The sequence below is a fragment of the Moschus berezovskii genome, chromosome 21, assembly GCF_049115385.1.
Source record: "Moschus berezovskii isolate FMDL1 chromosome 21, NW_MosBer_1.0, whole genome shotgun sequence".
Taxonomy (NCBI): Eukaryota; Metazoa; Chordata; class Mammalia; order Artiodactyla; family Moschidae; genus Moschus; species Moschus berezovskii.
Genome location: NC_142480.1, coordinates 53,851,075 through 53,865,347, shown reverse-complemented (window position 1 = coordinate 53,865,347; position 14,273 = coordinate 53,851,075). Strand labels below are relative to the sequence as shown.

At 44.4% G+C, this 14,273-nt stretch overlaps 1 pseudogene; it reads right to left on the bottom strand.

Annotated features, from left to right (window-relative positions):
• Window positions 1-13,836: 13,836 nt before the first annotated feature.
• On the bottom strand, window positions 13,837-13,934 carry LOC129550851 (U6 spliceosomal RNA; annotated as a pseudogene).
• Window positions 13,935-14,273: the final 339 nt, after the last annotated feature.

Genomic DNA, 14,273 nt, shown 5'->3' with positions numbered 1-14,273 from the left:
ATCACAAGGACAGCCAGAGTTTGCCTTTTAAAAACTGCCACCAGCGCTCTGAACTTAAGGCTATTCCTTTATCTTTCCTTCCAGCTGTCTATGCCAGGACAAGTCAACAGCTTTCTGGAAGCCTGTTTGACAACACTTTACCTCCAAGAATGGAGACACTGGAAAGCTTACAGAGCCAGCATCACTCTGTGAATGGAACAGCTGACGTTATCATCAGCATAATCTCCAGGTATCATATGTCCAGGCATTAGTGGATATGCTAGATTTGGTTGAGGAATGCATGTGTTAGAGATTCTCTGCAAAGCATGGTTTTTCAGAGGTCTTCTGATGATAATAATGCCAGTAACAGTAATTAACATGAATAGAACACTTCTTATATTCCAGGTACTGTTCTAAGCCCCTTAAAGATCACTCTTTAATGGTTTTATCTCCTTTAATCCCCAGACTTCCTTCTTAAAACCTGACACACTGCCTTGTTAAGATTCAAGTGTCTTTGGGTTCAAATCCCAGCTCTGCCACCTACTATTTTTGTAATGTCTTTAAACCTCAGTTTCCTCATCTATAAGTGAGGGTATTAATACTTTCCTCCAGAAGTAAGTAACATAATATAAAGTACCCAAGACATAACAAGCTCACTGTGAATGTCACTTCCCTTCCCCAAAACAGCTGATACTGTTATTGAAAATGCTTCTACTCTCCTTACTTTTTATGCTTCTGTTTTCAATAATTTCAGACAGAAGACACAGTCAAGTGTTTTTTGACAATGATATAATTATATCACATCATTCTTCAACATAGAAGAAAGCTAACCTATAGATTTATTTTTTTTTTGCTTCTGGGGTCTGTAGTTCTTTAACAAGACTATGAATACAAGGATAGAATGTGTGAGAACAAACCCTAGTGCCAGTTAAGGACACATTTCCTAATCTGAACTCTACCCATTCAGGGATCCGAGCCCCACCCCCCACCCTCATGAAACCATCAGAAAAGGAAAGAACCACTTGGGCTCTGAGATCCTGTCCAATTTTAGCTCTAGGTGTTAGGGTCATGTGGAAGTGGCAAGTTTTTGAAATGCTGACACTTAAGTGCATGGCTGGATCCTGTTTTAGCTCAGAGAAAGTATATAAAGAACCTGGCCCTGGGTGAGATTTCCAGAATGAAATAATGCCCAGCATGATGTAAGTGGTAAGGCTTAGGATGGAAAGGCTGGGGTTCTCAGCTTCACACTTCTCAGCTGTGAAGCCTTGGGCATGGCTGAATCATGTATGTCGCCTCAGACTCCATCTCTGGGCTCACCTGTGAAATGGAGCTAATAGCATCCTTCTCATGGCGTCACTGTGCTGCTCAACTGATGTCCATTCGCTTCCCCTCTGTGGTAAAAAATTTACTCCACACACATCTACAGGGACTTCCAGCTCAGCCCAGCTGCAACCCCGAACACTTAGTAAATCGTTGGAAGTCCACTTCCACATACTGCTTCGTGTTTCTGTAAGGGGTCTGTGTTGGAATTCTTTCCAAGCTTGCAGCGTTTGTCTGCCCATGGAGAAGGAACAGGTTTCCTGTCAGCTCCTACTCAAATAGTCTCTCCTCGGTTGGCGTCTGTCACGTGAACCATGGCTCCGCAGTCACTCCATCACGCCCTCTGCTTCCCGTCTCATTTCCACCGTGACAGGCTTTCATCTTTCTGGAAATCGCCTCCGTCGCCAGCTGGGACTCTCTTAGTCCCTTTATTGCCCGTGACTGGGACTCTCAGCCTCTATCTGTTTCCTACTCCTTGGCCTTGGCTTTCTCTTGCGTTTCCTGAGGCGTTCCCCTCAACTTTGAGTGACTTTCTGGATTTCTCATGTGCTTTGTGCTGTTTTTCCCTTTGCTGCCTCCTGGACACCAGGGTTGAAATCCCACTCTCTCCTTTTTCTGCTGCCCATCCTGCTATGTTTACTCCCTCATCCCTTCTCTCAGAGTAACGCAAGGAAGATCTGCCTTGAATATACCTCAAACCGTTTAACTGGAGCCATTAAGGTGAAGAAATATAGGGAGCCAATATGACAGAGAGGGAGTGCATGGAGTCCGTGTCTCTCCACACCTAGGATGCTCACCAGACGCTGCTGGGGGACCTGACCTAGAGGGGTGGGATGAGAGGGTGGGAGGGAGGCGCAGTGCGGAGGGGATACACGAATACATATGACTGATTCACGATGTTGTACGGCATAAACTAACACAACATTGTAAAGTAATTATATTCCAATTTTTAAAAAAAGAAATACAGAGAAAACAGAGCTTCAACATGATGGGCTTCCCCGACAATAAAGAATCCATCTGCAATTTAGGAGATCCGTGTTTGATCCCTGGGTGGCGAAGATCCCCTGGAAACGGGAATGGCTACCCACTCCAGTATTCTTGCCTGGAGAATCCATGGACAGAGGAGCCTGCTTGGCTTCAGTACATGGACTCACAAAGAGTCGGACACGACTGAGCAAATAAGCACACACACATATAAAAAATTATAAACATTTTAAATGATGGGATTATCAGTATTAAAAATTTCAATAAACTTCCATCTTGGTAGAAATAAGTGTTGGCGAGAATGTAGAAAAAGAGGAATCCTTGCACACGGTTGCAGGGAATGTAAATAGGTGCAGCCATTGTGGAGAATAGCATGAAGTTTCCTCAAAAACATTAAAAATAGAACTACCATATGATCCGGGAATTAATTTCACTTCTGGGTATTTATCCAAAGAACAAAAACACTGATTTCAAAAGGTGTCTGCTTCCTATGTTCATTGCAGCATTGTTACACTAGCCAAAATATGGAAAGAGCCTAAGTGTAAATCGGCGGATGAATGGGTGAAAAAATGTGGTATATGTTCAGTTCAGTTCAGTCGCTCAGTCGTGACCGACTCTTTACGACCCCATGAATCACAGCATGCCAGGCCTCCCTGTCCATCACCAACTCCCAGAGTTCACTCAAACTCATGTCCATCGAGTCGGTGATGCCATCCAGCCATCTCATTCTCTGTCGTCACCTTCTCCTCCCGCCCCCAATCCTTCCCAGTATAAGAGTCTTTTCCAGTGAGTCAACTCGTCACATGAGGTGGCCAAAGTATTGGAGTTTCAGCTTTAGCATCAGTCCTTCCAATGAACACCCAGGATCGATCTCCTTTAGAATGGACTGGTTGGATCTCCTTGCAGTCCAAGGGACTCTCAAGAGTCTTCTCCAGCACCACAGTTCAAAAGCATCAATTCTTCGGCACTCAGCTTTCTTCACAGTCCAATTCTCACATCCATACATGTATTGAGCTATTTAAAAAATGAAATCTTGCCATTTGTGACAACATGGATGGATCTTGAAGGCATTATGCTAAGTGAAATAAGTCAGAAAGACAAAAACAAATACCACATGGTCTCACTTATACGTGGAATATAAAGAAAACTAAATGAACTCCATGAGAATCTTTGTGTTCTAACTGGATGTATGTGTCTCCAGTCATTTTTCCTGAACCTGAAACCCACCATGGCTTCATTCCCATCCCACGCACAGTGTTCTCACTCAGTTAGCCTCCCAGGAGGGACCCTGATGGTGATGGTGATGGTTTAGTTGCTAAATCATATTCAACTCTTGTGACCCCATGGACTGTAGCCCGCCAGGCTCCTCTGTCCATGAGATTCTCTATTCAAGAATACTGGAGTGGGTTGCCATATCCTTCTCCAGGGGATCTTTCACACCCAGGAATCAAACCCGGGTCTCCCACATTGCAGTCAGATTCTTTACTGACTGAGCTATGAGGGAATCCCTAAGAGGGGCCCTAACACCAAATACAAAACATATGCACATATCCACACACTTCCCTTTCACCCCTCTGACTTCTTTGCATCCAACCCAAGTAGCTGTTCAATGTACCTTGTCCCTAAATATGGCTTTATGACAATCTTCTGTTGTTAAATAAGGCATCATTTGTGGCCCCGTACGCTTTTTCCCTTGTCATAGGACTGTGTTATGGTTACCCTGATCCCCTCCACAGTGCCAACATAGAGCCTGCAATGCAGGAGACCCCAGTTCGATCCCTGGCTTGGGAAGATCCGCTGGAGAAGAGATAGGCTACCCACTCCAGTATTCTTGGGCTTCCCTTGTGGCTCAGCTGGTAAAGAATCCACCTGCAATGCGGGAGACCTGGGTTCGATCCCTGGGTTGGGAAGATCCCCTGGAGAAGGGAAAGGCTACCCACTCCGGTATTCTGACCTGGAGAATTCAGGGTCACAAAGAGTCGGACACGACTGAACAACTTTCACATGTTTTATCCCCTGTCTTAGGATGGTGTTATGGTTACCCTCATCCCCTCCACAATGCCAGCATAGAGTGCCTGACTCATGGCAGGTACTCAATAGATGTTCATCTCACGGATAACTCTGACTCGGCTGAATTTTGTTTCCCTTTTTTCAGAGAGAGTCTGGAAGTCTCTGAAAAGGTAGCTAAAGCTTAAAAAGAGAGAGAGAGACAACTGAGTAATGCTGTAGGAGTCCTGTAGTCTGAGAGAGGAAAGGCCTAATGGTAGAGTCTTCACAATAGTAAATCCCTGTTTTCAAACATATCCAGTGTGTGTCTGGAGGCTGGAAGGAAGAAGACTTCAAAAACAGGAGAACAAATTATGAAATGAGATCAACAAATCCTGTAACTACAAAACATTTACTCAGACAGGCCTCCTCTCTTATCCTAGAGACCAGAAAGGAAATAACTCCTCCCTTTGGAAAATAGGACTCGAACTTGCAGAGACACCCATGGCCTTGGTCCAGAGCTCTAGAAGACCTAAATATATAGGCTGTATGCACAGGGGGCAGCCCATAAAAGGTGAATTTATGGATGTGAGAAAGAGATTGACAAGTGTTCTCTTCTAAACAAGTCATAAACTTCCAGATTCTAGACAAGTAGAACTTCCCTAGAGAACTATAATAATAATAACAACCACAGACATGTAGTAAGTTCTTCCTATGTGCAAGGCATAGCTATAAGTCTTTCCATGTATCAAGTCATTTCTTCTGCATAATTGTTTTCTTTTAATTTATTTTTAATTGGAGGATAATTGCTTTATGATATTGAATTAAAGTGTGTTAGTTGCTCAGGCGTGTCCAAAACTTTGCAACCCCATGGACTGTAGCCTCCCAGGCTCCTGTGTGCATGGAATTCTCCAGGCAAGAATACTGGAGTGGATAGCCATTCCCGTCTCCATGGGATGTTCCTGACCCAGGGATTGAACCTGGATCTCCTGCATTGCAGGCAGATTCTTTCCCATCTGAGCCATCAGGGAAGCCCACAGTATTGTGCTGGCTTCTGCCACATGACAGCATGAATCCGTCGTAAGCATCCCCGTGGCCCCTCCCGCTCGGACCTCTCCCCAGCGCCCTGCCACATCGCGCCCCTCTAGGTTGTCAGAGGCCATGTTGAGCCCCCCGTGTGACACAGTGACTTCCTGTTGACTCTCTGTCTCACACCTGGCAATGTGTGTGTTTCAGTGCTGCTCTCTCAGTTCGTCCCACCCTCTCCTTCCCTGCTGTGTCCACAGGTCTGTCCTCTATGGCTGCGTCTCTATTCCTGCCCTGCAAATAGGGTCGTCAGCACCGTTTTTCTAGATCCCATATATATGCATTAGGATATGAGAGTTGTCTTTCTCTTTCTGAATCTTTCCAAAATCTACATCTGTATAATCTTTGATGTAGAGTATTTTATTGGGTTGGCCAAAAAGTTCATTCGGGTTTATGTCTAAGATGGCACGGAAAAACCCGAACAAACGTTTCGGCCAACCCAACACAGCCTTCACTTTGTAAATGAAGAAATTTAAGAACAGGAAACTAGAGTGATTTCCCCAAGGTCAGACAGCTAGTGAGTGGTAAATGGGAGAACGTGGAGAGAGAAACATACTCAGTTCAGAGAAACTTGGGTTGGAATCTTGGCCCCATTATCTGTGAGCTGTGTGACCTTCTGCAAGTTACTTAAATTCCCTGAATCACGTGTGCCTCACTGGAAAAAATCAGGTTAGCTGCATCATCGGGTTGCTGTGAAAGTTGGGTGAGTCCTGGAACTTTGAGTTTCCTGTAATTGAAGGACTAGTCATTTGGACGAACCCTCCTACTGAAAATAACTAATCATGCTGGATAAATTTTCTTTTCATCTCCACAAAATCATCAAAGAACAGATAAAATATTTTTTTAAAAAGTTCCAGGCCTAAATCTAAAAGGCCGCAAGAACTCACAGAAGTAAGCAGAGGGTCAGCATCACTTTTCTTCTGAAGGCATGGTCTGGATCATCTGAGCTATGAAAATGAGCTGTGGTTTTACTGGCTTCTCAGGACAGGGGGACAGAAATCAAGGCCAGGGATTGCCAGAGCTTCCACAGGCACTTTTTCAAAAACTGGTGAAACTGAAGTGAACAGCCCCTTCCCGTAAGACCCACCCTCGCCTGCAGAGAGTGATGTACTGACACTCAGCAAGAGTCAGGAGGAAAGAAGAGAGGGCGACTGTCTCTGAGGGGCTGTAACCATGGGCTGGCGTTTTTGCTGATGCACTGCCTAAATCTGCATTGCTGGTTTGGTTCAAAACCTCAAGTTGTGCACTTAAAATCGTATTGCATGGGACTTCCCTGGTGGCCCAGTGGTTGAGAATCTGCCTTCCAATGCAGGGGACTTGGGTTTGATCCCCGATTGGGGAACTAAGATCCCATATGCAACTAAACCCGTATGCCACAACTAGAGAAGCCCAAACACTCCAACGAAAGATTGTGCAAGTAAAACCTGACACGGCCAAATTAATTAATTAATTTTTTAAAAAATTGAAAAGAAGAATACAGTGAGAAAATGGAAGGAGAGGTAAGAAAAGTAGGGTGGAGGACGACAAAGGCAGGCACGGTTTGTGTTCTGTGCTCCACTGAGTGGCTCCCGGTTCTTCACACAATCACCTACACACACCTGCTCAGCTCTGCACCAGCGGAGCCTTCCACTGTAGGCATCCCCGTAGTCTCTGGAGTTGGATGGCCCAGGTTCCAATCCTGACTCTGCCACTTCCTGGCTGCATGATGTTGGGTAAGTCACTTAATCTCTCTGTCCACTTTTCTCATCTGAATAAAGGGGATAGTCACAAAACTTCCTTGTGTTTTATTGTAAGGATCAGATAAGTTCATGTCTAAAGAATGTTTACAACAGTGTCTGGCTTAGAGGAAGTGTAACTATATGGTAGCAGGGATGGTGCTGATAATTATGATTTTTTTAAAATTATTTGGCTGCACTGAGTCTTAGGTACAGCATGTGGGATCTAGTTCCCTGACCAGGGATCAAACCTGAGCCCCCTGCTTTGGGAGTTTGGAGTCTTAGCCACAGGACCCCACCAGGGAAGTCCCTTGATGATGATTTTCTGAAATGATAATTTGCCCCTTATTTAGTTGGCAAGATTTTATTAATCCTTTACTATTTAGGTCATATTACCTGCTCTGTCAGGCCTCACTGTTTTGGTGTACCATAAACTTCACATATATATATCTCCTGGAATCTTTATCACAGCTATTACCAGTGTCTGATGGACTTTTCTGTCTCCCCATGGCACTATCAGTTACTTCATGTGGGAACTAAGTCTTATATTTCATTGTATCCCCAGCTGCTAGTACAGAGCTTGACACATAATAGACGCCTAGTTAATATTTGATGAATGAAAGAATGTGTTGATGATTTCCCCTTGCCTTAGTGGAACAACTTTTCCTATAGGAACTTTTTTTTTTTTAGTCTCCTGTCTGCCTTCACTTGAAACAAAAAGCAAAATTCAGTTTGTTCTCATATTTGAATTGTTTCTCTGGAATGCAGTCTTCTTACGAGCAGTCCCAGTGTCTTATCTACTTAATTTAGATCTGCATGAGACATAGAGTGTCAGGAAAATGACTAAACCACCATAAAAGTGGTATTGGCAAACAAATTGCACCCATGAGTCATGAGATCATGAACTGAGGTGTTCATAGATTCTTCCTGTGGGGATGTGGACTTGAGTTGACTTCCTGGTGCTGCTTTGTTCATGGATCAGAAGGCTGGCTTTACAGTCCCAGATCCACTCCATTTTGGCTTTGAGCAAAATGTATTCTCCCTAAACTTCACTTTTCTCCTCTGCTAAATGGGTTTCCTTAATATCTACCAAGTAGAGATATCATGAAGCCAATAAGTTCATGCAAGACGTGTGAAGGGGCTTTGTCAATGGCGATGTGCTTTAAAAATGTAAAAATGGCTGATTATATTTGTGCTAGCAAATTCCCAGTCATAATCTGGGTGGCCAGTTCTCACCCTTCAATGGGTGGCTTCTCGCAGAAGAAGCCTTCTATCAGTTTTATAAACACAGCAAAGAGCTTCACCTGGGAACAAAGAGATCTCATAAAACTTTAGAGACATCTCTGTTTGGAGAGCTTGGCAAGTGACTGAGCTTGGTTCCAGAGAAAACAGCCCTGAGGGGACCTGACTGGGGAGCACAGAGAAGAGTTCATGCTTTCCCCATGACTCGACTCGCTCTGACGCATCCATCCATAGCAGCAAGTGGAAAGAGGTCGTGGACTGCCCCAGCTGGGTGTCTGAGAGCAGAGGGAAGCCTCTGTGAAACAACATGGCTTGAAAACCAGCTCTGAATGTAAGAGAACAATTTCAGCTAGAGATTTAAAATGATCTTTCCCAACCAAGAAGAATCAAATCCTGGTGGGGCAAGAGCATTGGAGGCATCACAGGACATCACCTCCAAGTCATTAAAGGCCAGACTCTGCATCCTGAATTTAGTCATGTATTTGCTCATCCTCATTATTAATCTCACAGAACTCTTCCCTGCCCCTTTTAGAAAGTCAGAGAAATTTCATAAAGGAATGACACAATTTCATTTTGACATTGCCTGGGTCCATAAGACTGTATCCTGCAGCCAGGAAACAACTCGCACATTCGTGAAATTACAAGATACTAGAAGTTGGAAGGAATTTGGAGAACATCAGTTGGAAGCTGAAACCCCAGGGCAAAGTGGCACGCCCATGGGCAAGCAGTGAGTGGGACCAGAAGGCGGGCATCTTCACTCCCAGCCCAGGGCGACAGAACTGCATTCTCTCAACCTCCTGGAGCAGAAACCTTGAGAATCCAGCTGCTTCCATTTGCTAGCTATGGTCCAGAGATAGGGTGGATCTAGGTTCTAAATGCACTCTTTTATCTAAACAACCTAGGAACACTGCCAAGGCAATTCATTCTGAAACCTGCTACCTAAGTAGGCTACATGATGTCATCATCTGTCTAGAGAAACTTCCAGTCATTACAGTCATTGGAATTGCATCAAGCATCAAATATATTCACCTACTCAATCCTTCTCCTTACCAGGCAGGCTTTTCCTTCTCCATAATTTATTCCGAACTGTCCTAGACCGTAAAGGAACTTGAAAAGACCACCAAGAGTTGCTGACAATGCTCTCGATCCCAGGTTAACTTTTATTTACCTGAAGAACAAGAGAAAATAAATTCAAGTACTTCTCTAAGCCAGATGTGTTCCGTTCATCCCAGTTAATCCTCACAAGAGTTTGAAACTACAATTGCCAGTTGAGGATACTGAGGCAAGAGGTAAGATAACTTTCTCCGAGACACAAACTTAGTGAGTGATACTGCCAGTGTGGAGTCTTTCTGTCTCCAGTGGTTCCTGATCTGTCACACTGATGGTTAACACACATAGGGCAGTTCATGGGTGTGCATGCTAAGTCGCTTCAGTCGTGTCCAACTCTGTGCGACCCCATGGACTGTAGCCCGCCAGGCTCCTCTGTCCATGGGATTAGGGCCACCATTTCCTTCTTCGGGGGATCTTCCTGGGCCAGGGATCAAATCCGAGTCTTTTACGTCTCCGTCATGGCAGGCCAGTTCTTTACTCCTAGCACCACCTGGGAAGTCCCTGAATCATACCTGGATTTAACCTAAATTGGAGTCCATTCTGGGCCAGACAAATCTGTCCTCTGTGCTCTAGAGAAAAGCAGTATGCCAACTTCACCAAACACTAAACTAGTCTAAGATAATTTAAAAAATAACTATTTGGTTAAGTGATTACTGTGTTCCAGACACGGGGCTAAGCCTTTTAAATTAATTACTGCCCGCGATCATAGAAGAGAATTATATGACAGGCACACCTCGTTTATTGCCCCTCACTTTCTTGCACTTCTTGCATAGATACTGCATTCTTTACAGACTGAAGGTTTGCAGCAGCCCTGCATCAAGCAAGTCCACTGGCACCATTTTCCCAACAGCATTTGTTCACTTCGTGTAACTGTGTCCCATTTTGGTAATTCTTGCAATACTTCAAAATTTTTAATTATAATTACGTTCGTATGTGATCTGTGATCCTTCCTGTTACCGTCACAAAAACTTATGACTTGTTGAAGGTTCAGATGATGGTTAGCATTTTTTAGCAATTAAGTATCTTAACTTAGTGCTTCTCTGGTGGCTCAGTGGTAAAGAATCCACATTCAGTGCAGGAGATGCCAGTTTGATCTCTGGGTCAGGAAGATCCCCTGGAGGAGGGAATGGCAGCCCACTCCAGTATTCTTGCCTGGGAAATTCTATGGACAGAGGAACCTGGCAGGCTATAGTCCATGGGGTCACAAAAGAGTCAGGCATGACTGAGAGACTGAACACACACACACAGAGAAAAAGGAAATCACCCCCAAAATACAATAAAAATGTAGAAATGGAAACAAGAATAAAAATATAAGAATATTAAAGGATTAAGGGATGTGTTTCTTTTTAGTCATAATGCTGTTGCGCACTAACAGACTTCAACATAGTGTAAACACAACATTTATTTGCACTGGGAAACAAAATTTCATGTGACTCGCTTTATTGCAATATTCACTTTACTGCTGCAGTCTGGAACCAAATCAATAGTATCTTCAACGTTTGCATGTATTCAGATCATCCCTATTGTTGTTGCTGTTCAGTTACTCAGTCATGTCCGACTGTTTGCAACCCCGTGGACTGCAGCATGCCAGGCCTCCCTGTCCTTCACTGTCTCCCAGAGCCTGCTCAAGCTCATGTCCAGTGAGTCGGTGATGTCATGCAACTATCTCATCCTCTATCATCCCCTTCTCCTCCTGCCTTCAATCTTCCCCAGCATCAAGGTTCCTATTGTTAGCTGCCTAAATTACCCAGCCAGTAAGAAACAGAGCGATATGCCCAGAACCAGCATGCCATGATGTCACCTAGTTATAGAGAATAGCAGAGAGGAAGTTCTATTCAGAAGCTTTGGCAGGCTTGGGAAGAGGAAACTGCAGACCAGTGTCCAGACGTAGAAACCTTGTCTTCAGCATCCTCTGTCCTGGGCTGTGAGGGTAACAATCCAGTGACCTAAGCTCCAACAAGAGGCCACACCATGACTTGCTCTATGCTGAAATATAGCACCTAAGAGACTTCTCAGAGCCTCGATGGACATGAGTTTGAGAAAGCTTCGGGAGTTGGTGATGGACAGGGAAGCCTGGCATGCTGCAGTCCATGGGGTCACAAAGAGTCAGATACGACTGAGCGACTGAACTGACTGAAGAGACTTCTAGCTCTTGTTCAGGGCAACCCCACCCGGAGAAAGTTAGCCTTGCCCCCTTGTAATAGTCGCCAGAAAGTTCACACTTCCATAAAACTACAGGGATGGTCCCCACCTTGTATGGATGAGTTTCAACTCTTCTTCCAACCAGTCTGTCTGGGGAGACTGTTTGGATTTGTTTTGGTTACCAGCACTAGTAACAGATCAAAACACTGACTTGATTGACCTCATTCAGTTGCCTAAGAGCCTCTTGACTTGTTATCTCATTTATCTCCATACAATCTTTCCTTCTGTGCAGGTAAATCAAACATGTAGGAGATGTTTCATTCTTTCTCTGGGCTTCTGCTGGGGCCCTTTTTCCCTGCTAATCTCTGTCCTTAGAAACTTCCCTGGTCTTCCCTAATGGTCCAGTGGCTAAGACTCCACAGTCCCGATGCAGGGCACCAGGGTTCCATCCCTGGTCAGGGAACTAGATCCCACGTGCCACAATTAAAGATCCCGTGAAGCCAAATAAAATTTTTTTAGAAAAAAAAAAAGCAAAAAAAAATATCTCCCTGACTTTTCACACCCAGCTCTGGTCACACCTTCACTCTACCTTGGCATTTAGCAAACTGGCTATTATTTTTTGTTCACGAGTTTTTTTAATTGCCTCTTTTTCATGTTTTAGTTTTCTTAAGTCAGAAGCTTCTCAAGGGCAAGGATCTTATCTTTTATTTATTTGGTTTCCCACCCCTGACACATAGCATTCTCTTCACACAAGACAGATTGCCTGGCCACCTTTTGTTTCCTCTGGCCCAGCCTCCAAAATAGCGAAAAACATCACACAAGCAAATAGGGGAAAGGTCTGGGCTTTCCAGCCTATAGAAAAATAGATAATTCTCTCTGGGCATTTTCATGTGAGTTTCTTTATTGCTAATCAGATTTCACTTAAGCATTAGTGACCTTTCAAAAACAAGCAGAATTAAGACTTACTGAAGACCTCAGTGTGCCAGGTTCTCACACACATTATTTCAGTTATCCTCACGACAACCATAAAGAGCAGTAAATGCTTTTCTCATTTTGGAGATGAGAAAAATGACTCTGAGATATTTGAGTTATTTTCCCAAGGCCTTCTGGATTCAAAGCCCAGTCTAATTCCAAACCCTGTGAGTCTTCTCTTCAACTGCACAGCCCCCAGCTACGCCCCAGGGCTGACTTGCCCGACCTGCTCATTCCTCTTCATTGACAGGCTTATCTGTAAGTTGCATAACAGCGACTCCAAGGGAGAATGATAATGGCCTCCTGATAAAAGGGAGTAGGGAAGAGGAAAAATTTTTCTGAGACTCCACTGTGTGCCAGGCCATATGCTAGCTTCTTCTTTTTCTTCTTTGATAATCTGTTGTTCAGTTGCTCAGTTGTGTCCAACTCTTTGTGACACCGTGGACTATAGGCTACCAGGCTCCTCTGTCCATGGAATTTTCCAAGCAAGAAAAAGAGTGGGTTGCCATTTCCTACTCAAGGGGATCTTCCCGAGCCAGAGATCGAACCTGCATCTCCTGCATTGGCAGATGGATTCTTTATCACTGAGCCACCAGGGAAGCCTCTTTGGTGTCTTAGCTGTTCATTTTTTCAAAATGCTGTTTGATGAAGTTTTTTAGTTTAATATAGTCGAATCCATCAGTCTTTTCCATTTTGATTTAAACTTTTTGTGTCTCGTTTGAGAATTCATGATTGTAAGATATTCCTACAATTTAAGCTTCTTTTTTTTTGAACAGAGAAGAGTCAGTTTTGACTCTTTCATGCTAGATCTGTTTCTTTGACCGCTTTTGTTATATTCACATGAAATGGCCTGCCACAGAGAATTCTGCCCCTTTGACTGACTGTTAAGCTAACGTGCTTTCGTTCAGAACCCTGTCCACCTATAGATGGCAGATAGGAAGGAATGAACGTATCCCTCCTGCCTGAGGCTTGCCGTTCTAGAAGATACTTGCAAGATTAAATGGCTTTTTTACTTTGTTTTCTTACCTCCCCCCGTCTCTGATACATGAAAGAACCTGGCATCCAGACCCTGACAAGATGATTATTCTGAAGCATTACTCTGCCATCTTCGCAGTCCTCTGGCTTTCCAAATAAAGTCGTATTCCTTGCCTCAACACCTCATCCTTGGATTTACTGGCCTCTCTGGGGTGAGCGCTGCCAGCTTAGACTTGGTAACACATTTCCATATGTCCCCTCCCCTTTGCACTGCCTTCCCATTCAGGTCACCACAGAGCGAAAACATGGAACACTTGACGTGTTCAGATTTCAGGGGTGAAATCTGCATGTCATCCTTGTGCAGAGGCCACGCTAATCTCTGTATCGTTCCAGTCTTAGGGTATGTGCTGCGGAAATGAGCACTATGCCAGCCCCAGCTTCCTTATACACATTCACTCTTCCTAGTCACCTCACTGTTCAAATAAGAAAACCCAAGCTCAGGAAGTCACATGACTTGCTCCGATTACCCCCACAAATGTGTGTGGTTAGGACCACCTAACCCGAAGCGCAGACATGGAACTTCCTAGGAAAACAGTGATGTTCTCCTAGAGTAATGGGCCCTGGGACTTCCCTAGGGGTCTGGTGGTTAAGAATCCACTTGCCAATGCAGGCAACAGAGGTTCAATCCCTGGTGTGGGAGGGCACATCCCACATGCCTTGAGGCAGCTAAGCCTGTCTCACAATTACTGAGACCGTGCCCTA